A 24,263-nucleotide genomic window follows, 5' to 3' on the forward strand; every position below is an offset into this window, starting at 1 on the left:
TGTAGAGATGAGCCTGCACTGGGAATTTCAGATCCAGGACCCAGCTAAACGCCGGGTTCTCCGCGCCCTGGGCAACAGGCGCCGTCGGACACTGATCTCATAACTAACCCTTGCGCCCCCCCCCCCCCCCCCAGGTGCCTCTTGGCACCATGCTTAGGCCTGGCCCAAGTCCAGAGACGGCAACTGCATTGTGCAGCGCACGCTGAGGGGTCCGTCTGGGCGCGGGCGTCTCAGCGCCTCACCAGACTCGGCTGAGTCAGCGCCTGCTCCGCTGGACACCGAACCTTTGGGCCTTTGTTAGCCGGTGGGACTCCCTGCTGCAGCGCCTCCTGCTGGACACGCTGGGAATCGGCTCGTCAGCCCTGGAGCGCCCCCTTCTGGCCGGTGTCTCGCCTGCTGTCAGCTTTTTTTCTCCACCCCTTTGTGTTAGGACCAATGTCCCTCCCAGACTGTGGCGCCCTCCCCTCTGGGTACTGCTCTGCCACAGGACCCCCCCCCCCACTCTGGGGTCCTCCCACTCAGGGAACCCCCAGCCCCCTAGGCCCATCTTGCCTCAGTGACCCACGGCCAGTCTTCATCTAGCCCCTGCCTCAGGGACACACTGCAGCCAGAAATGGCCACTCACCATCGGCAAGGGGTGGGGACCTGCTGCCTTCTCCTGCCCTGGCTGCCTCCTCACTGCCCTAGTCCCCTCAGGCCTTGCCTTAGGCCCTGCAGCCTGGGAGCTTGCCTGGCCAGAGCTCCCCAGCCCTGCCTGCCTTCCCCAGTCCTGCTCTAAGGCAGGAGGCCTCCAGCTCCCCTGGCAGCCAGGTCCCTCCTGCTCCCCACCTAGAGCAAGTCTGAGTCCTGAGTCTGTGCCTCTCCTCCCCTCCAGGAGCCTTTATTTATACTGCCCCAGCTGGCCCCTAATTCGCTGCCACCTGCCACAGCTGGGGGCTCCACCGCTCCAGCCCTCCCTCAGGGCTGGGTTCTAACCCTTCGAGGGCCAGTGCGGGGCAGACGCCCCCTAAGTGCAGTGCTGGGGGAATCTCTTGATCTTGCTAACATGCAGCTCTCTCCACGCTCGGGCGGTGGCACTCTCCCCTCTGCTTTGGAAGGAGACGCATTTCGAGTGGAGTTCTGTCCAAACGCAGGCTGAAAGCCGCAGCCCCATACTGCATTCCTGGCAGGGAGCATGCAAGCAAATGGATCAGGACATGAGAGCGGTTTTCAAATATCTAAAAGGGTGTCACAAGGAGGAAGGAGAAAATTTGTTCCTCTTGGTTTCTGAGGACAGGACAAGGAGTAATGGGCTTAAAGTGCAGCAGGGGAGGTTTAGATTGGACATTAGGAAAAAATTCCTAACTGTCAGGGTGGTCAAATATTGGAATAAATTGCCAAGGGAGGTGATGGAATCTCCCTCTCTGGAGATATTTAAGAACAGGTTAGATAGACATCTGTCAGGGATGGTGTAGACGGAGCTTGGTCCTGCCTTGAGGGTGGGGGGCTGGACTCGATGACCTCTCGAGGTCCCTCCCAGTCCTATTATTCTATGATTCTATGATTCTAGGAGGACTAGGGGGCCAGACGCTGCCCGCAGCTACAGCCGTGTGCATACAGTGGGGTGGAACGTTTCAGGCCAGCCTGTTTCAGGCTGTCAATCCATCAATCAATCGATCACATTTAAAAGGACCCTCCGGAGAACCAAAACTTTTCACTCACATGTGTCCCATTCGCCAAATTATTTTGGTCCAACACAAACCACAACCCCTCTGAAGGAACGGAAACATTTCATTTTCATGAACCGTTTTGATTTCTCGATTCACACCGATTTTTCAATGGGAACATTTCCTCCATTTTGTTTTTAATTTTTTTTTAACCCAACATGGACATAAAAAGGCGTCACTAGGAGGAGGGAGAAAAATTGTTCTTCTTGACCTCTGAGGATAGGACGTTTTTCCTAATGTCCAACCCAAACCTCCCTTGTTGCAATTTCAGCCCATCTTGTCCTAACCGTCAGGGTGGGGAAACACTGGAATAAATTGCTCAGGGAGGTTGTGCAAACTCCATCTTTAGAGATATTCAAGAGCAGGTTAGAAGACACCTGTCAGGAATGGTCTAGATCATGGGTTCCCAAACAGGGGGGGGGCAGGAAGAAATTCCAGGGGGGGGTGTGAAGCGACCCAGCCTCCCCCCGTCATCAAGTTTTGTTGTCCCGGTCAGTTCCTATTTTTTTTTGCTCAACAAGTTTTGCTGCTATTTGGGGGGGAGGGGAGGGCGTGAAGGTTTTTCAAAAATCAGAAAGGGGGGGTGATGCCAAAAAGTTTGGGAACCACTGGTCTAGATGGTGCTTGGTCCTGCCATGGGGGCAGGGGACTGGACTCGATGACCTCTCGAGGTCCCTTCCAGTTCTAGGGTTCTATGATTCTCTGATCCTATGTTCTAACAGATCTGAAATGTTGGGGTTTTTCCTTCTTTGATTTTCAAGAGCTGCCAGTGTACTGAGCACAGCCCTCAGGGCAGGCGTCATGGGATACGGGCAGAATCCACACAGCCTCTTCCTCGACAATAAAGGGAGGGGAAAAGACAAAAGTCTCCAATGAAGGTGGAAGTTTTTATCACCAGCCCTGGGTGCTTTCCCCAACAAAAGTCGGAGGGCAGTGTGTGAGCACTCACTGGTCTGCTGTCAAAAGGCAAAGTGTGATGAGAAAACGTGTCAGGATAGGCAACCCTCAGCTTGCCTGGGTTTGCGTCCTCCTTCGTTTGTGCTGCAAGCTCTCTTTGAAGCATGGATTCGCCTCGTTCCACGTGTGCTGGGCACCTTAGAAGCTTGCAAGCCTGCCCTGTTCTATAAAAGCATTGTTAATGGTTGCGGCAACCTCTCCTATTCCCGGTGACAAAAATAAACCACCGGAATAATTAAACATTTCCTGGCGCAGTGCTCAGATCTGCCCGGAGCAACAGGCCTGGCAGTAGGAATTCTCCCAGAGAAATTAAACACAACGTTTAAAGATGGCAATGATAAGAATAATTACGGCTTGTTCTTGCTCCAGGGCATAAAGCCATCGCCTGTATTTTAGAGCATTGCACAACAGCCCTTGTGCAAATTGGGTGGGTGTGAAGGGTTGATACTTTCCACGGATGCACCGGGGATCAGCCCTTGCCAGCAGCAGGACGGACTAGCTGGATCAAAGGGCGGTCTCCAAACAGGCAATTCGAAATGCTGTGTTTGTTACAAATCAAGCCCTGATCTGTGCAGTCCATGTGAGCACAGCGGTCCACCTGAACAGATCACAATACAGGACTGAGTCCTTCAGATTACAGGAGTCTTTAGTGGTCTCAGCGGGGGAGCCGTGGTAGTCCGTAACGTTAAAAACAACGAGTAGTCCTGTGACACCTTAGCGACTAACCAAAATATGTACACTCATGAGCTTTCGTGGGTAAAACCCCTTCCTCTGAAGAGTTGCAGTGGAAATCGCAGAAACCAAAATAGATATATATATACATACATACACACCAGCCGTGTGGATGTGCGAGGTGCGCATGCGCAGATCGCGCAGCGCCAGCTATGCCGGCTTGTAATCTACTCGCCACGGGAGAGTAGATTACATGATTTTTCAAGCCTTGTATATAAGCAGAAGAAGTACCTATCAATTGTAGGACCCGTGTTAATGAGGCTAATTAAGTGGGCTGGATGTTTCCCATACATAGCTTTTGATGTGAAAATGTGGATGTTAAAGGCAGGGGAAATTGGCTTTGTAATGCACCAACCAGTTATTGCCTTTATTTAAGACCAGGATTATGTGTGTGTGTGGGTGTGTGTGTGTGTTGATTTCTATTATTGCCACATCTGATGAAGTGGGTTTTCCTCACAAAAGCTCATGATTCTACATTTTTTAGTTTGTCTCTAAGGTGCCACAGGGTTGCTTTTTAGTAAGTAAGTCAGAAAATTCTAAAACACCCTAAGAGATCCCCCTCTGGGGAGGCTCGCTGCTCAAATGTACAGCCTGAGGATGACTAGCTGGTTCTGAGAAATGGCCAGCCTTTGGGGTTAACAAGTTTAGATAGCTAAATTGTGTTTGAAAAAACAACCAATGGTCTGGTAGCACTTTCTAGACTAACAAAACATGCAGATGGGACCATGAGCTCTCTTGGGCACAGCCCACTTCTTCAGATGGCCGGAGTGTTGTGTCGTGTGCCACCCAGGACTCTAAGAACCTCATTTCCTCGGAAGTCCATTGTTTGCGGAACCAGAATGGGTCTAAACTCATCTCTCTTCCCAGAACAGCTCATGGTCAAATGATCTTTCCGCACTTTAGCACTTAACTGCTGGCATCTAACAAGACCCCCCAGCTTTCTGGCGCTCAATAATATTATCCTTGGGAGCATGAAAGACAAACACTTGCCACGGTTGCATCTACTTGATCTAAATAACAAGCTAAGGGCTTCCAAGAGACACTTTTGCAACTGCCCGGCCCATCACACTAGGTAACACCAGGATATATTGTATATTTCCAGACTCCTTCAATTGCTATTCTACAGGGGTTGTTTGGTGCATGGCACGTTTTGAATGAATGAAACCAGTGTGTGGCTAAGAGCGACTACACTCAGATCTGGTCTGTCTGCACATAGTTTCCAGTCACACTCATTAGATTGCTTCCCATCTGCACTCCTCATTGTCCGATGAGGGCTGCCTTTTTCCATTTCCCCGGCTCTCTCTTTCAGCTGCCAAAGTTCTCACTGTGTCGGCTACAAGTCAGGTGCCCAGGCGCTGAGTCTGATGTGCTACGGTTTTTTCCCCCAGCACTTCTAGCTTGCCCTGCACTGCGATTTGGAGCATCCACATTCTTTTCCAGGAATGCTGAAAGTACGCTGGGTTGGGCTGAGCTGGCCAATCACAGACGAGCTGCTGGGCTCCGCGATGGAATTTCTGGAGGCTCCGGGTTTGGAATGTCACGGATCTGGATGAATCCAGAATGAGCCACTGCGGTGCAGATAACCAGCCTGGAATTGATGTCCTGTTTGTAACCATATTTTGGATGCTACTGACATAAGCAATCCGTCCTGCCACAATGTCACTGCACTTCACAGGGGCCCCAAGTCCTACACATCTATGGGATTAAACACACCGAGCAGTTTCTGCTCTCCCTGAACCCATTTGCAAAACTCCCCTTGACTTGTAAGGAAGACAGCTCCAACCCTTAAAGGTGACCTGCTATAAACCATCCTTATAATGGATAAAGAAAGCCTGAAAGGCTATAGGTTTATTTTTATTGATATCAACTTACCTTTTCATTTCCTCTCCCATTCTGACATTTGAAAATCAGGACTTGTCTAAACAGAGGTGACCGTTTAATGCTCTTTCTTGGTTGGTGGTGCGATCATGTATTTAACTCAAATACCTAAAGACCATTTAGGAGAAGCGATGTCATTGTGAAGGTCTCAGTTCTCCAACTCCCTTCCATTAAAATTTGACAATTTTCAATCCACGTCTGCTGAGGCACCCACGGAGTTATCTAGGGGAAAACCAGACTTGACGTTCAAATATTTCTATGGTAAAACAAGAAGAAACAAACACAGTTTCCCCATCTCCTCCTGCCCCCTTGCCCTCTCCAGAAGAGACATTTTTTTGACCTGTATAAAAAAGCAAACAAGGGCACAAAAACCAGTTAAAAACAACCATTTGGAAAGGCCGGCATCCGGACCTGTGAAGTCCCTAACAGCAAAAGCAGCCTGTGCATTATGCCAACAGAGAACGGTGATTTTCCTTTCCTGGGAGCTGCATGTAGGGCTTTGGCAGTTGTTACATAACCATGTCAGCGGTTCGATTTTTAAAACGAAAAGCTATAAACATGTTGGTACTATGGGCCCATTTTCCTGGAATTACCTAGGGAGCAGTTTGGCTTCCTGTGTCTACAGCATTGCTTAGGCTGGGGATAATTACACCCCGTATGGCTGATCCTTTTGGCTCCCCTGCTGTAATTTGCTTCCGTGGTCCTGTCTGACTTGTTTGGCTGCTATTATCAGACCCGTTCATTACTGAAGAAAGGCCCCGCCCATGGTTATGTCATGCGAGCTCCTGCCTAGGCTTCACACTGCAAAAGGGAATGGGTCGTGAGGCTGGAGCTGACAAATATTTACCACATGATGAGGCACTTCCATCAACGGACCTGCAATGAGAGGGATGGAGCAATCGGCATTATTGGGATCAATAGACCTGAGATAAACCCACAACAAAATAATGGAGGCTGGCCCTTTAAGAATGAGTTATTGAAACAAGAAAACATGTAATGGGGAGCTTCCTGAAAGTTGAATTCTGTTCCCATAAAGCATAAAAGGAGCATACACAGAACAGCTGAAAATTGGGGGTCATAACATGGTTTCGGCCAAGGAACCATCTGAATCTTACACAGCCCAGATGCAAACACCATTAAGATGAACTACGCTGTCAGTAGGGTTCAGAGTCAACAGCCTTCTGAGGTAGACCGAGGAGGTTGAAGCTATGTCGAGCCCAGGCTCTTAGAGAGACAAGGTGGGGGAAGTAATAACTTTGTCTGGATCAGCCCCTGTTTGTGAGAGAGATGAGCATTTGTGCTTACACAGAGCTCTTTGCCACACTGGGCCAATAACGTTATGTCTACCTGGCGCACCTTACAACATCCCAACTGCACTGTTGTAAGGTAAGTAATGTAGCTTCATCACCCAGAGCACGTCTCCCATCCACAACGCCCTGTCCACCCTGCGGCTTTTGGTCCTTACAACTTTTGCCATTTGTGGAGGGTGGGAGGGTTCACACCCTGAGTGACAAATGTTTTAAGGACAAAAGTGCAAGTGTAGACCTGGCCTAAAAGGAGACCTCCCCCACCATGTCTCTTAGGGGAACGTCACGTTTCTCAGGGTTCGTGCTTTGCTCTGGGCTTGTTCCTGCCCGGCACGGACGGGGTGCGCTGGGTGCAGCCACAAGGTGAAGGTGAGGGGCAGGTAGGGCGTGGCTGCCACAGAGCGGCCGAGCAGTCCCTGCCTGCAGTAGGAGTGATGCCAAAAAGGGGCCATGGAGACTCAGCAATTGGGCATTTGGTGTTGTGCAGTGCAGCTCTGAACTGACCCCAAGGTGGCCCAGCGGCTAAAGCCCTGGGCACTTTCATCAGCGTCCATGTAGAATCCGGAACAGAAAGGCCGCAGCTGAGCGAACATCATTGCGGTACCTGGGGCTTTGCAAAGGCTGCTGGAGGCAATTTTCCTTGACTATTCAATTAGTCAGTAAGGGCACCTCCGCCTTAGAAATGTAGCAAGAGCCCTGTAACTCCATTTTAGGTACTTGAAAGCTGCTCTCATGTCCCCTCTCAGGCTCCTCTTTTCCAGGCTAAACAAACCCAATTCCTTCAGTCTGCCCTCATCAGTCAGGATTTCGAGACCTTTCATCAGTTGTGTTGTGCTTCTCTGGACCCTCTCCAATGTCTCCACATCTTTCCTGACATGCGGTGCCCAGAACTGGACACAATCCTCCAGCTGAGGCCTAACCAGCGCAGAGTAGAGCGGAAGAACGACTTCTGGGGTCTGGCTCACAACAGACTTTTTGGGGTCTGGCTCTGGTTTAGAGGTAGGACCTGTCGAATTCTCCTTTGTGGCACTTGCAAGATTTCAGCTCAAACCTGGAAAGATCTGCCTAGATCAGCCACACTTGTGAGAGTGCCACTCTCTTGAGTTGGAAAACAGGCACCTTCTGAGTTTGGATATTATTGCAATCAAACGGGGTGTCTTTGGGTCCAGAAATGAATATTCCCCCCTCTTTCTCCCCTCTCTCTGAACCCGTGTGGGGAAGGGGAAGGGGAGTGGGTTCTGTGTGGAGGATCACAGCTGGAGGATTCTCTGCATCTTGGGGCCTTCAAAGTATTTGAAGGCTTCAATATCGGAGATCTATGTGAGAGGATTATTCTAGGAGGGGTGGGTGAGATTCTGTGGCCTGCACTGTGCAGGGGGTCAGACTAGATGATCACAATGGTCCCTTCTGACCTTAAAGTCTGTGAGTCTATGAGACCATTGGCACTTTAATTCTTGTCCTGGTGGAGAGTGACACCGAGTCACCACCACATGGGTGTTCCTTGGTTACCGCAAGCTCTTAAAATGAACAGGTGGGGTGGGCCCACTTCCACAGGGATAGTCTACATCAACATAAAAATACTAGGCAATTCTGAAACCCAAAACACTGCAGTAGCACCAAGGTAGACTAGGGTGTTTGGCCATTACTAGCCAATGTCAGTGCTTTGTATATATAAAATATAGAATGTATACAGAGATGTGTGTGCACAACGCACACACACACACACACACAGAGAGAGAGAGTATCTACATCACAAATACCATGGCTGTCAGTAATTCTCCTTTGCTGTCTCAGATAGGGATGTTAAAGATCGGTTAATTGAATAGTTGCGTAACTTCATCAATTCTTATCGGTTACTCGACTATTCTATAGCCCCCAGGGGCAGGGCTGGCAGCCAGTGTGCTCTGGCCCCACCCCCAAGGAGCCCCCTACTATCCCACACTGCTGCCTCTGTATCAGAGGCAGCAGCGCGGGGTTCCAGGTGGGAGCTGGTCCACAAGGGGAGCCAGTTTGAAAACCAGCTCCCCTTGCAGACCAGCTGCCTATTTCCACATGCTGCTGCCTCTGATAAAGAGGTAGCAGCCCCTGTCTGGGGAGGGAGGAGGGTCTGAGTTCCCAGACCCAGCATGAGCCAGAACTGAGCCGGGCTGCCTGCCCACCTGGCTCCTAATACACTTTAAATGCAGAGCCACAGCAGGGATAGGTCCCGGATCTGTCGCAAACTGGGACTGAGCCAGGCTGCTAGCCAGCTAGCTAAAAAATGTACTGGCAAGGATGGGAGGGAAATGCGTGTAGTCTACAGCATTAACCAATACGCTTTTGCTTATGGGTTCATCGGTTCATCGACTCCACTAGCACATCCCTAGTTTCAGCAGAGAGATTCGAGACCGACTAGACCACGGAGCATCAGCCACCTCTCGCTTCTTCCTGGTCAGCACTCAGATGAGACAGTGAGGGGAGAGCTTCCTCGTCAGTTTCCTTGTTCTTGCTGGTCTGTGCATAACCACAGGGCTTCATGGACTCGGTGACTAATCATCCAGCACCCAGGGCCAGCCTTCTGTTCCCAGGCAAAACAGTGAGAGAGGAAAGCGAGCTCTTGTTCCTAAAGTGAATCGTGGGATGAAACAGTGCTACTGGCAGGACCCCACGGAGCCATTTGGGAAGAGCGCGGCTGGGGAGGTTGGATGCTGAATCACATTCCCAGCAGGGGCTATTCTGACTTGCTCTTGACCCTTACAAACACCGGGCGGCTTGCCTCACCCCCAGACTGTGTTTGAATTGCTAGCTGCACAAGCATTTGTTCATGAGCAAACGCACCGGTGGTCTGAGCAAACAGCCACGTCCACCCATTCAGAGACTAAAACAATGCTCCAGAGACAGAGCTGCAGAGGGTTTTCAGTAGTTCAGCCTCTTCCACGCACCTAAGGGGCCAATGCACATGTGTGCAAAGGGTCCTTTCTCAGGACTGGTTAGAAATGCCCCTTATTTTGGAGAGGAAATTTTGTAAATGGACTTTTTTTGTTGAAAAGCCTAATACCATGTCATGGGGAATTCAGAAGAAAACAAAATAAGTGGATTTTTTGGTCAGGGTTTGTGAATTGTTTGCTTTTTAAAATGTTGGTTCTTGGCAATGATTGTCAGGTTTCGGTGTCCACATTTTTGGAAGGTTTCTTCATAACCATTTTCTTTCTATGAAAAATTTTATTTTTCACAAACCCCGCCCCGCATTTTGTCCGAATTTGGAGTCACTCTGATCTTCCCCTGGACATCAACCCCAAACTGAAGTAAGACCGGGTGCATCTTTACCTCATCTTCCACTTGTGACCGTTCCAACAGCATATGTCAAAAGTTCATAAAGCCAAGAAGGATGGTCTTACGATTAAGGCGTCGAACTGAGTTTCGGGAGGTATTAATATAATTTCCAACGTATCTGGGAGACCTTGGGGAAATCATTTAAACCTTTTTATGCCTCAGTTTCCCCATATGTTATCATTTGTCTGTTGTACTCCTAGGTCTGGTCTACACTACATAGGCAGGTTGAAGTAAGATACGCAACTCCAACTATGTAAATTACGTAATTGGAGTCAACATATTTTAAGTCCTTGTCCACACAGTGGGAGAAAATGCTCTTGTCAGTTTCCCTTGCTCCTCACGCGGAATAGGAGTACCGGTGCCAATGGAGGTGCCCTTTGAGTTTGATCTAGCAGGTCAAAAACACACCCACTAAATCGAACCCCGGAACATCGACCGCCACAGAGTCGATCTTCCATGTTGTGTAGATGCGCCCTTAGGTTTTTAGAGTGCTGCCTATCGCTGTGGCCTTCTCTGTGCAATCAATAGCAACCATCCCTCAAAGACTTCATGCAGTCCCTGTCCCTGCTTCCTGGTCATGGCCAAAACTCGACTGGCGTGGAGGGGCTGGGTTGACGGTTCAGATTTTGTTCATTTCCTCTTTATTGCGGTGGGGGCAGTGCCGAGGGCTGAGCCTTGTCAGTATCAGTCATACAGCGGGCAGGCTTTTTCAAAGAGGAAGGTTTTGGAAAGTCGTCTAACGAGGGTCACAGACTCTGGATGCTTTTGGAGGCCTCCGGGGGGGGGGGGAGGGGAGGCAATATTCACTTGACGGGTGGACAATGCTGTGTCTCAGTGGTGGGACCTGTGGACCGCATGAGAACCAGCAGTGTTCATCAGCGGCCCATGAGAAATTTGGTTTCATAGACTCATAGAACCCTAGGACTGGAAGAGACCTCAGGAGTCATCGGGTATGTCTACACTACATGCCTCTGTCGGCAGAGGCATGTAGATTTGTTTATTCAGCAAAGGTAAATGAAGCCGCGATTTAAATGATCGCGGCTTCATTTACATTTACATGGCTGCCGCGCTGAGCTGACAAACAGCTGATCAGCTGTTTGTCGGCTCGTCGCTAGTCTGGACGTTCCCCCTGTCGACATCAAAGCCCTTTGTCGGCAGCCCCGGTAAACCTCATCCCATGAGGAATAACGGGGCTGCCGACAAAGGGCTTTGATGTCGACAAGAGGAACGTCCAGACTAGCGCGCTGAGTGGACAAACAGCTGATCAGCTGTTTGTCGGCTCAGCGCGGCAGCCATGTAAATGTAAATGAAGCCGCGATCATTTAAATCGCTGCTTCATTTACCTTTGCCTACAACCCTAATCTACATGCCTCTGCCGACAGAGGCATGTAGTGTAGACACAGCCATCGAGTCCAGCCCCCTGCCCAGAGCAGGACCAACCCCAACTCAATCATCCCAGCCAGGGCTTGGTCAAGCCGGGACTGAAACACCTCTAGGGATGGAGATTCCACCCCCTCCCTAGGGAACCCATCCCAGCGCTTTCCCACCCGCCTAGGGAAATAGTTTTTCATAACATCCAACCTAGACCTCCCTCACTGCAACTTGAGCCCATTGCTCCTTGTTCTGGCATCTCCCACCACTGAGAGCAGCCTCTCGCCAGCCTCTTTGGAATCCCCCTTCAGGAAGTTGAAGGCTGCTCTCAAATCCTCCCTCGCTCTTCTCTTCTGCCAATAAGCCCAAATCCCTCAGCCTCTCCTCGTAGGTCAGGTGCTCCCGCCCCTGAATCATTTTGGTTGCCCTCCGCTGGACCCTCTCCAATGCGCCCACATCCTTTCTGTAGTGGGGGGCCCAGAACTGGACACACTACTCCAGATGTGGCCTCCCCAGTACTGAATAAAGTGGAATAATCACTTCTTTAGATCTGCTGCCAATGCTCCTCCTAATGCAGCCTGATATGCCATTAGCCTTCTTGGCTACAAGGGCACCCTGTTGACTCATCTCCAGCTTCTCAGCCACGGAAATCCCCAGGCCCTTTTCTGCTAAACTGCTACTTAGCCAGTCGGTCCCCAGCCTGTAACAATGCTTGAGATTCTTCCATCCCAAGGGCAGGACTCTACTCTTGTCCTTATTGAAACTCATCCGATTTCTGGACCCTATTCCTGCCCTCCCAGGTATCTACCTCTCCCCCTAGCTTAGTGTCATCTGCAGACTTGCTGAGGGTGCAATCCATCCCCTCATCCAGGTCATTAATAAAGATGTTGAACAAAACCGGTCTTAGAACCGACCCTTGGGACTCTCCACTTGAAGCCGACCACCAGCCAGACATTGACCCATTGAACACTACCTGTTGGGCCAGATAGTCTAGCCAGCTTTCTATCCACCTTATAGTCCATTTCTCCAATCCAGACTCCCTTAAGTTGCCGGCAAGAATATTGTGGGAGACCGTATCAAAAGCTTTGCTAAAGTCAAGGTAGATCACATCCACTGACTTCCCCATGTCCACAGAGCCACTTACCTCATCCTAGAGGCTAATCAGGTCGGTCAGGCAGGACTTGCCCTTTGTGAATCCATGTTGTCTATTCCTGATCACTTTCCCCTCTTCCAAGTGCTTCAAAATGGATTCCTTGAGGATCCCCTCCAGGATTTTTCAGGGACTGAGGTAAGGCTGACTGGTCTGTAGCTCCCTGGATTGTCCTTCTTTCCTTTTTTAAAGATGGGCACTGCATTTGCCTTTTTCCAATCATCCGGGGTCTCTCCCGATCTCCATGAGTTTTCAAAGATAATGGCCAAAGGTTCTGCAATGACATTTGCCAACTCCCTCAGTACCCTTGGATGTATTAAATCTGGACTCATGGATTTGTGTGTGTCCAACTTTTCTAACTAGTTCTTAACCTGTTCTTTCCCCACCGAGGGCTGCCCACCTCCTTCCCATACTGCGTTGCCTAGTGAATTAGTCTGGGTGCTGACCTTGTCCGTGAAGACAGAGGCAAAGAAAGCATTGAGTAGTTCAGCGTTTCCCACATCATCTGTCAATAGATTACCTCCCTCTTCCAGTAAGGGCCCCACAGCCTCGCTGATCACCTTGTTATTGCTAACATGCCTGCAGAAACCTTTCTTGTTACCCTTCATATCCCTTGCCAGCTGCAATTCCAATTGTGCTTTTGCCTTCCTGATCACTCCCCTGCATTCTCGAGCAATAGATTTATACCCCTCCCTAGTCATCCGTCCAAGTTTCCACTTCTTGTGAGCTTCCTTTTTGTGTTGAAGCTCACCAAGGATGTCCCCGGTAAACCAGTCTGGTCGCCTGCCATATTTGCTTTTCTTGCTGCGCATTGGGATGGTTTCTTCCTGTGCCTTTAATAAGGCTTCTTTAAAATACTGCCAGCTCTCCTGGACTCCTTTTCCCTTCATGTTAGCATCCCAGGGAATCCTGCCCATCAGTTCTCTGAGGGAGTCAAGGTCTGCTCTTCTGCAGTCCAGGGTGTGTATTTGGCTACTCTCCTTTCTTCCTTTGGTCAGGATCCTGAAATCTACCATCTCATGATCACTGCTGCCCAGTTTGTCACCCACCTGTACTTCCCCTACTAGTTCCTCCCTGTTTCTGAGCAGCAGGTCAAGCTGCGCACGGCCCCTGGTTGGTTCCTTCAGCATTTGTACCAGGAAGTTATCCCCAACATTCTCCAAAAATTCACCAATGCCCCTGTGAAACCCGATTCCGCTGGCTTCTGTCTGCAGAGCTGTTTCCTGCTGGTGTCACTAACGTGACAGGCAGGTGAAGCCAGGGCATGGGACGAGAGGGGTGGTCTGACTGCACAGAGCATTGTGCCAGTTGCATGCTCCCTCTGCAGCCAGTCCCAGCGCTGCTGTGGTACCATGGGCACCCCCCGCCCAACTCTAGCGACGCCAGTGCAGGGAGCAAAACTGCCCTTGCCTGGGAGACCGTCCCGATCCCGACAATTTGCAGCCCACTGAGATGAAGGAGGCCCCTCATACGCCTGCTCTGTCTGCAGCTGTCCCATGCTTCTCCCGAGCCCTCAGATCTGCCGTGTCGCAGAAAGCCCCCTTGGAACGGTGGGTCTGGCAGCCTCACGCGGCTTCCATGTCACATAATCAGTTGTATTTGGTGTGTCTTCCACCCTTTGCATGTTGCTCATCTCCTTTACCATTGGGCGTGAGTGGGCAAGATATGGACCGTGGGACGGATTTGGCCCACCAAGCCATTTGATCCGGCCCGCAGCCACCCTGCCACGCCCCCGGGTCAATCAAGACCCGGGGGACAAGGGAGTGCGCAAAGTCATTTGCAGTTCGAAACAATTGGTGGCTTCCTCTGCACAGTGCTTAGAAGGAGCCGCCCCTTCCGCTCGATGCCCCGCCCCTTCTGCCTGAGGCCTCGCCCTATACCTATGTTTGTACAGCACCAAGCACAACACGACTGATTCACAAGCAATGCCATCATATAAATGATCTTGAAAAAAGTATTTGTAATGTGCCGGGCTCGACAAATCACTGAGTCTATTCGCCCTTGGTGAGTAGATTTCAGCCGGTCGCCCCGTTCACTGGCAGCGCACACATGCACAATGCGGGTCTTGCGCATGCACAGTGCAGCTCTGGTGAGTAGGTTTTGCTGCCGTTTGTCAAGCCCTGGTAATGTGCATGAAGAGCCACAGATGGAAAGCTTTATGGAAGGATAAGAGTCAGAGTAGCAATCCCTCTGAGAGTTATAACTGCCGCCAAGCAATGGTCGTTTGACTACCCGATTGGATAATAGCAGCAAAAGGAAGGCTAAAATCTAGAAGCTGGAAAGGCAGTGAACTTATAAACAAGGAGTGGGCGAGTCAGCCTGGACAAAATATCTTAAGAATCAGCACAAACCTTTGCCAAAATCTAAATCAAAACATTTTTTAAATATGTTTATTATTGTAGCGTGTAACCACCCAAATCTACTGTTGTGATCCTCAGCGGCCAACATCCATTGACTTGGTGGCTGAGTCTGACTTTGAGTGATCATTGGAGTGTCATGATGAACACCAACAAACGCTTTAATTTGTGTAGGTCCCGTACCACCAATCGGTGCACCTGCCTTAGCCCTGCATGAATGGTCAGGCTGTGTTTATGTTGGGAGCTCCAAGAAGTCCACCCTCCAAGAAGTCCAGTCCTCCCTCGGTGCTGCGGAAATTGACTGGGAGAAGAAACATCTTTGGAATGCAAAGGCCAAAAGCTAACAATAATAAACAAGTTCTCCGAGCTCCACCTCATTTTGATCCCGCATCCCCATAACATCCTTTTAATTATTGGTTTCAATTCCAGCTTGCATGATTCACACAATTTACGCGAAGCGGCTCTTGTCCCTGAAACATTGTTAACTTGCTACCGACTTCGGAGTGTCAACTTGCCAGATTGCAAAATTGGCCAGCACTTGGATTGCTGGCTTCCAAAGCAATTCCTGGGAGTGCATGAAGCTGTGTTGGTAATTCCTTCGGCCAGCGATGTGTGTGTGTGTGAGAATCACTGCTACTGTTGGCGTTTCATCGGAAAAATGAGAGCGGGAGCAGATAAAAGCCACCAAAATGATTCCCAGCCTGGAGAAAAAGTCTGAGACTTCAAAACCTCAATGGCTACGTCTAGACTGGCATGACTTTCCGGAAATGTTTTTAACGGAAAAGTTTTCCGTTAAAAGCATTTTCGGAAAAGAGCATCTAGATTGGCACGGACGCTTTTCCACAAAAGCACTTTTTGCAGAAAAGCGTCCGTGCCAATCTAGATGCGCTTTTCCGCAAAAAAGCCCCGATCACCATTTTCGCCATTGGGGCTTTTTTGCGCAAAACAAATCTGAGCTGTCTACACTGGCCCTTTTGCGCAAAAGTTTTGCACAAAAGGGACTTTTGCCTGAATGGGAGCAGCATAGTATTTCCGCAAAAAGCACTGATTTCTTACAGTAGGAAGTCAGTGCTTTTGCGGAAATTCAAGCGGTTAGTGTAGACAGCTGGCAAGTTTTTCCGGAAAAGCGGCTGATTTTCCGGAAAAACTGGCCAGTCTAGACACAGCCAATCTGTTTAGCTCATCAAAAAGAAGACTAAGAGGCAAGTTGTTCAAGTACCTTTACAGGAAAAAAACTCCCAATATTACTAAGCTCTTTAACACAGAGAAGCGGAACAAAAACAGCACCGGGGATTAAGCATTGGAATAAACTCCCATGGGAAAGGGGGATTCTCCATCTCTTAAAGGTCCAGCCAAGGGCCTTGTGGTAAGAGAGGGTTTCGCCACACGCAAGTTAATGGACTCAGCACAGGGGTAACTGGGTGAAATTTAACGGGCTGTGATATATAGGAGATGAGACGAGATGCTCTACTGGCCCCATCTCACTTTGAACTCGAAGGATCATTGAACCTTTGATCCGTGTAACTCGTTTGTTTTGTTTCCTCTTAGCTCACGTCTCAGAGGAAGCATTTCCAAGGAATGACCATGCTTAGTCTCCCTTGCGGTGATTTACATTCTTACCTCCCCCGCCACCGACTCCGTCCACCCCCCTCTGCCAATGCCCTTGGCTTTATTCAGCCATTTGTCAGCCATTGTCACAATTATCTCTGTGCCGTCTTCCGCATGGTCCCCTGTGCTTGTTAGAGCTTCCCTGAGCTCATCCACCAGCCTTCTTCCCTGTGCATATGCCAGTCCTTTCTGAAAACCCACTTCTGTCCTCCTGCCCACACAAACTGGGTAGTTTTGCATCAAAATTGCCTGTTGTTGTCCCCCTTTTCCAAAAGTCTGCCTTCTTGTCTGGGATGGAAATGTTTTTTTTTTCAGATGATGCACAATTAACCTGTGGAACTCATTGCTACTGGATATAATTGAGGCTGAGTAGGGTTAAAAATGAGTGGAGAGTTATCTGAATAATTAGAATATCTGTAGTTACAATAGAAAAGGTTTAAGAAGAAGAATTACTGAAACCATCATGCTTCAGGGCACGAAGGAGGAGGGTCAGGAGGAAACATTCTCTAGGAGCAGTGTGTGTCATTACCACCCACTTCAGAGTTTCTTGCATCTTCCCCAGAAGCCTTGGGCACCTGCCTGTGTTACTGACAGGAGCCAGAAGTAGCTGGCCCTTTGCTTTGATGCAGCGAGCAATTTCTACCTATCTACATCTCTCTGGATTATGAGCTTTTCAGGGAAGGGATCATCCCTGCTGGCAAGTCTGGAAAGTACCTAGCACACAGCTGGCACTGCTGATGAATCTGGTGTAAAAAGCAAAGTGCCTTTCAGGAGGCTGGGTCTTCGATGGCACACTGACTGATGGATGCATTTATGGTTACTCTTTGAGCCCTGCTTCCCCACACCCTCATCCTCACTTCCAAATTCCCATGACATCAAGTGCCAGCAATGCCCCTCTGCCATGTATACTGGCCAAAATGGACAGTCTCTTCACCAAAGGATAAATGGACACAAATCAGACGTCAGGAATGGTAACATAAACCTGTAGGGCAACATTTTAACTTCCCTGGACATTCCAAAATGGATTTAAAAGTAGCCATCCTACTACAAAGGAATTTTCTGGTCCAATTACGGGGGGAGACTTCTGAATCAGAATTCATTTGTTTGACACTATCATCTTGGGCTTGAATAAAGATCTTAATGGGTTAACACACTACAGAGGCAATTTTCCCCACCTTTGATATTCACATTTCACACCCATAGCTATGAATGGGACACATCCAGCCTTACTTAATTACTCTCCTTAACACGGGTCCTACAATTGACAGAGAACACCTTTTGCTGTTATACACACCCCGGATTCTGTTATTTCCACTCATCGGAGGAAGTGGGCTTTAACCCACAAAAGCCTTGCATGTTTGTTAGTCTTTAAGGCACCACAGGGCTGCTTCTTGTTTCCTAATTCCCAGTCAGAGAGAGAGAAACTTTTATAAAACTGCTGGGTTTCTTGGCACCAGATTTTTTTTCTGTTGTGTAGCCAGGATAACTAGAAGGCCAGCATGCAAGAGCAGCCCTCCTCTTACTGACATAGAAGTGGGGGCGTTGAAGAGTGGTTTGGTGAGTGACTTTAATATCTTGTAGCAAATGAAATGCTACTAGATCCTCGCTGTTACGCTGGGTAAATTGATAATAATTATTAGTGTGTTTGAATATACATCATTCATGTGCTTACAAAATGGAGTCTCGGTTGGCTTCCATTTTGTACATCACGAGAGGGATGGAATCCAGGTAAAGCTGGTATTTCCCGCCAAAAGAGTTTGCACTCATCCCTCAGATGTGCACTCTGCCCAAAGGTTCTGCACATGGCTCCTTAGTGTATGTTCAAGTCCTCTCCCTCTCCTCCCTCCCCACTCTGGGAGCGGAGGGATAGCCAATACACAGGCTGTCCTGGCAGAAGGTGGGATAAAAGGGTGCGGTGATGGTGGGTTGGGTTTTGACATGGCCTAGGGGATAGGTCGTTCACTGGGGGAGGACAGGGTGGTGTGTTCTAGTCCCTTCCCTGCTCTGGGAGCGGAGGGATAACCGATACACATTGATGCACTCAATGCCCAAGTAACTTTCCCGCCAGCAAGGTAATAAAGCACTCCTGTGAGAGAAGGAGCTGTTGCTGTCGGCTGCTGTCATGCCATGCTGTCTGGTTCAGTCGCTATTGCTGTCCTAACATAAGGACAATGTCCCGGTTCAAGTGGATTTACTGAAGGGTTATCCACCTCTGTGCTGATGGAAAAGCAGCCCAAGTCGTCGTGGGTTTCTCGGTGGTCCTGTGCCGGAGGCCTGGATTCGCTTCGCGGGATCGCCTCGTGGTTCCTCCTCTAAGGCTTCCAACTAGCCACAGAGTAGAAGGTCACGAGCAACGACAGCGTGCAGCCTCTCCCCGAGTTACGGACCAAAGACGTGTCCGCAACTCGGACCCCATTGAGTTACATAGCGACCGCGCTGTTTGTAAGCGCAGGTCGCGTTCATAACTCGGGGAACACCTTTACGACCGCTCCATGGGGGCTTTGGTCATAAATGCGAATGGTCGTAACTCGACCGTTTGCAACTCGGGGACCGGCGATACCATCATTTGTAACGTATGATCCTGTTGTGTTGGGGAATTTCCTATATTCTTTTCTTCTGGGGTTAGGGCTGGCTGTGTTTGGTGTTACCATTTCCTGTGTGTGCCATTTGGAATTTGACAATATATGGTTTGGCCCTAAATTAATGTCTGAATATTATTTGTGTGTGTTTGAAAGAGAGATCACCGGTGACAGAGATACGACAATTTATAAGGCGGACCTCACTTCTGGTTTCAGGGACATTTAACATCATTAGCCAGAGCGAGCCTAAATTATTTTAACTTGACGTTGCAGCGTTCCCTGTGCAACATCACTGCATCCTCATGCAGGCTGTATGTAAATGTTACTATCTCTATTTAACAACCTGCACTCTGCCCTTCAGGGGAGACATTCATCAGCCATACCATTAAGAACAAGGCATTTCAGTCTCTGGTCCCAGGTTCGATTGAATGGACTGTAAAGACACATTAGACATTTTCTCCTTGTTTTCGTCCCTGCAGGGCCGTGTGAAAGCTGCCCAGGGCCTTACCTATAGAATCATAGCACACGAGAACTGAAAGGAAGCTGGAGAGGTCATCGAGTCCAGTCCCCTGCCCTCGCGGCAGGACCAAGCACCGTCTAGATCATCCCTGACAGGTGTCTGTCTAACCTGCTCTTCAATATCTCCAGGGATGGAGATTCCACAAACCCCCTGGGCAATTTATTCCAGTGTTTACCCACCCGGACAGGCAGGAAGTTTTTCCTAATGTCCAACCTCAACCTCCCTTGCTGCAGTTTAAGCCCATTGCTTCTTGCCCTGTCCTCAGAGGCCAAGGAGAACAATTTTTCTCCCTCCTCTTTGTAACACCTTTTAGATACTTGAAAACCGCTATCCTGTCCCCTTCAGTCTTCTCTTTTCTAAACTAAACAAGCCCAATTTTTTTAGTCTTCCCTCACAAGTCATGTTCTCTAGACCTTTCATCATCTGTGTTGCTCTTCTCTGGACCCTCTCCAACTTCTCCACATCTTTCCTGAAATGTGCTGCCCTATGCAGGCTTATGATTCTATGATTTCTTCCCCGTAGCATGACTGACTTTCTCTTAAGTGCAGCCTTGCCACTGTGTTTCCTCTATGTTCTTTCCTGCCCTGGCTCAATGCTATTGAAGTCTGGGTGGCCAACTCTGTAGGGAAAAAGTTGGGTTTTGCCCATTTTCAATGGTTTTTAAGACAACCACAATCTTACCGCAGACTGTCTATGGTACAAGCACGATGTCGGAACCAGACCTAAGGTTCTGGACCTGACCATTTCTTTTGAAAAGCGTCTGGCGTTAATGCAATAGAGCTCCACGGGTGCAACTGGGAACCCAGCATCCGAGTCAGTGGATTCCGTGAGTTCCATGGAACGAGGACGATTTATCACCTGTTGCTTTGGAAGGATGACCTACCGACAACCTGCCCTGCTGTTGTTTTTCAGCTTGGGCTGAACGTGCTGCGGTGAACTCACAGGTTAACGTCAACAGAGCCCGTTTCCCAAGCTAAACACATTACAGCATCAGACAAATACAGGGCGCTGTCATTTCGCTTCCCTCGTGGGTGGCATCTGACAGCGGGGCCCGAAGTCACTGGATCCCTCCCTTGCAAAATACAAGCAGGGAGGTCTTTTTCTTGCGGCCACCTCCCCCAGCGCTGCCCTGGGGCTGTGTCGGCACTTGTGTGTCCACAATACCAATACATAGGCATTTCCAGCTGCTAGCCTGGAACGGAGACCAGCAAGAAGCTGAGCCTGGATTCTTTCACCTTTACTAGCAAGAGTCCCAAGGAAAATAAATGGGATACGCTTTTAGCACCCTCCACCCAAGCGGAATCCCATCCGAGCCGGCTGTTGGCATGAGAAGGCTTGTGCCGGTGTGAACGCTAGTCGGTCCATCCGGTGTCCATCAAAGGCAGGCCGGATCTGACCACAGCAGTCTGTGATGGCTGGGTCCTTTCGCACGCAGAACCCGCTCCTTCCGAATGTCAGCGTGGATGCGCCGCACATTCTAACCGATCTCACTGGCATGGTGCTTCCCTCCCCGGTGGGGTCTGGCGCTGCCCCTCCACCAGTGCCGGATCTGCTTTCTCGCCAACATCACCCAGGAGAGGGGGATGTCTCATCCCCACGGCACAGATCTGGAGGTGGTGGGGGCAAGTCATGCAGGGGGCTTGGCAGATCTTGGGCCTTTGTCGACCGCTCCTGTAAAGCTTGTTTCACGAGGCACAAGGGAGTGGTCGACAAAGACGTTCCCTGTCGACTGATCCGCGTCTTGACTCGAGCGCTGTGCCGATGATCAGCTGAGCCAGCACAGCGCGGCAGCCATTTTTCTTTTAATGAAGCCAGGGATATTTAAATCCCCGCTTCATTGACTATGTCGGGTAGCCTATTTTACATGCCTCTGTCGGCGGAGGCATGTAATCTAAACGTACCCCTCGTGTCCTGGAGATCAGCTCTCAAGTACCAGGATTTTGGGAAGTGGCCTAGCAGGCGTTCCCGGGGACGGCCTGGAGCCCTTCCACTGAAGTCTGTGTGATCTCCGAGGGGAGAGACAGTTTCTGTTCTGTTTGTTCAGCCCCTACCACGCTGTGTCCCTGATCCTCTGGCACGACTGCCCCATTAGTGCACCCCAGTGTTCCCTCTAAGCTGTGTGCTTGGGCGGCTGCCTAGGAGAGATTCAAATGCTGCCCCTCTGATTAGCAGAGCGACCGACCGCAGCTGGCAGCATGTGTTTCTGCTGGTGGTGCACATCTGCACATGGCTTGGTGCACATAATAAAATTTATTCTGCACATGGATGGAACAAAAATAGAGGGACATTGGTAAGTGCACTGTCTGTAATTCAGCCTTACTCTGGTTTTCACCTCTGTGCTGTCTAACCAGGAGGGCGGGGAGGTGGGTTGGGGAGGGAGTTTGCTGTCACTGTGGGAAGCCCTCACCAAGAAGCGGGGCTGGAATTGCCCAGAGACTGATCCCCTCCGGTGGTGACCTAGGTCAGCCTTTTGGACTTCTGCTGAGACCCCTCCACCTCCCAGCTCTCCCAGTCTCGATGCTGATTGGCTGAGCAGGGGGCTACTGACAGGGAGGAGTTTTCCCAATTTGTCAGCTGAGACCCCCCCAGCTGTCCCCACCTTTGCAGGCTCTGCACAAGGGCTTGTCTGACCTCAGGCCGGCCCTGCCAGGGACCCTGTGGGGCAGAGTCCCGTCGGGTTCCAGTCCAGCTTGGAGGTGGAACGTCAAGCCAGGGCCCTGGAATACAGCGCAATAGAAACGTGCACCTCTGGGAACAAAGAACGCCAGCCGGGATTACACCCTAGGGGCCTCTGTCCTGGGGGTGGGACATCAGCTGAGCATGAGCTCTATGACGGACCAGGCCACATCTGGGCACAGCTGTGTGCATCCGCTCAGGGCGAATTGCTCAAAACTCGGGGCTCGTTACAGCCCCAGGCTGGAGACCTTCCCAAACAGGCCACACACCAGTCACGCCAAGCGCTTCAACTGCCAATCTGGCCAACCAGAAGCCTCACGAGCAAAACCCCTCAGACACCCAAGCTCCTCCTATGCCCCAATCAGCCCCAGACCGGCACACAGGTGAGGGGTTTTACAACCCAATCTCACCTCCCCCGAATGGATTCCTCCGGTCCCAAGAAACCAGCCACAGGTCCCAGTCAATTTACACTCTGGATCTCACCCACAAGACCACGCTGAGCCAATCCCTTACAATCTAAAATCTAAAGGTTTATGTGGAATAAAGTAAAAGGTTCGGAAATGTGGCTAGTCCCAGGGAGGTGCAGAAACAGGCAAACTATTACTAAATATTTTTTAAACTTGTATTAGTTTTATTTATTCTATGTATAAATTATTATTTTATCAATTTTGTACATACGTAGGCACCAAATAATTATTAGAATGACTAATAAGCAAAATGCAATACAGTAAAGAAAATTCCCTGAGGTTTTTCTAAATCCCAATAGTTGTTAACAAGGGTGTGTCTAGACTACATGCCTCCGTCGACGGAGGCATGTAGATTAGACAGATCGGCAGAGGGAAATGAAGCCGCGATTAAAATAATCGCGGCTTCATTTAAATTTAAATGGCTGCCCCGCTCTGCCGATCAGCTGTTTGTCGGCAGATCGGGGCAGTCTGGACGCGCCGCGTCGACAAAGAAGCCTTTCTTGATCGGCACAGGTATGCCTCGTGAAACCAGGTTTACCTGTGCCAATCAAGAAAGGCTTCTTTGTCGACGCGGTGCGTCCAGACTGCCCCGATCTGCCGACAAACAGCTGATCGGCAGAGCGGGGCAGCCATTTAAATTTAAATGAAGTCGCGATTATTTTAATCGCGGCTTCATTTCCCTCTGCCGATCTGGCTAATCTACATGCCTCCGTCGACGGAGGCATGTAGTTTAGATGTACCCCAAGGGACCAGGGATTATTAACAGTTACATTTACATCAGTCTTACTTATACGATTAATCATTTAAATGGCTGCCCCACTCTGCCGATCAGCTGGTTGTCGGCAAATCAGGTCAGTCTGGACGCTCCCCTGTCGACATGAAAGCCCTTTATCGACCTCCCCGGTAAACCTCATCTTACGAGGCATAACGGGGAGGTCGATAAAGGGCTTTCAGGTTGGCGCGGGAGTGTCCAGACTAGCGCGCTGAGCCGACAAACAGCTGATCAGCTGTTTGTCGGCTCAGCGCGGCAGCCATTTACATTTAAATGAAGCCGCGATTATTTAAATCGCGGCTTCATTTCCCTCTGCCGATCAGCCTCATCTACATGGCTCCATCGATGGAGCCATGTAGTTTAGACACACCCATTCTGCCTTCCAATGTTTATTCGGGATTCCTCAATTTGATACAGGAGAGGAAGCTGTTTTATATAGAAAGCTTGTGCGTGCTTTTTGTGGTAGGCTAGCAGACCCTGTCTGTTAAGTGACAGGAGTAAGGGGGTGAGATGGTTTCCTGTTTTTCCTTTTCTGCCTTATCGGGCATGGCACAGTCAGCACAACCAGCACAAACTTTACATGAACTTCTCAGGTCTGGTTTTGGTTCCTGTTCTTCGCTATCTTTAAGTTACATAGTGTGAGGGTTTTTCACCAAGGGGAAGTTGACCGTTTGCTTGGATGGCAATACGCACGAGAGGCCTGGCCAGCAAAGAGCCTGCTTCCACAGTTTATTACTAAAGGAAAGAAAAGCACGAGAGTGAGATTGTTAAAGAAAATACATTACATGCATCGAATCCCCCAGTTCTCAATGCAGGCTCATAGCAGAGATGTTATAAACTGATATCTTATAAGTCTCTGGTGTACATCCTA

This window comes from Pelodiscus sinensis, chromosome 10, assembly GCF_049634645.1.
Source record: "Pelodiscus sinensis isolate JC-2024 chromosome 10, ASM4963464v1, whole genome shotgun sequence".
Taxonomy (NCBI): domain Eukaryota; kingdom Metazoa; phylum Chordata; order Testudines; family Trionychidae; genus Pelodiscus; species Pelodiscus sinensis.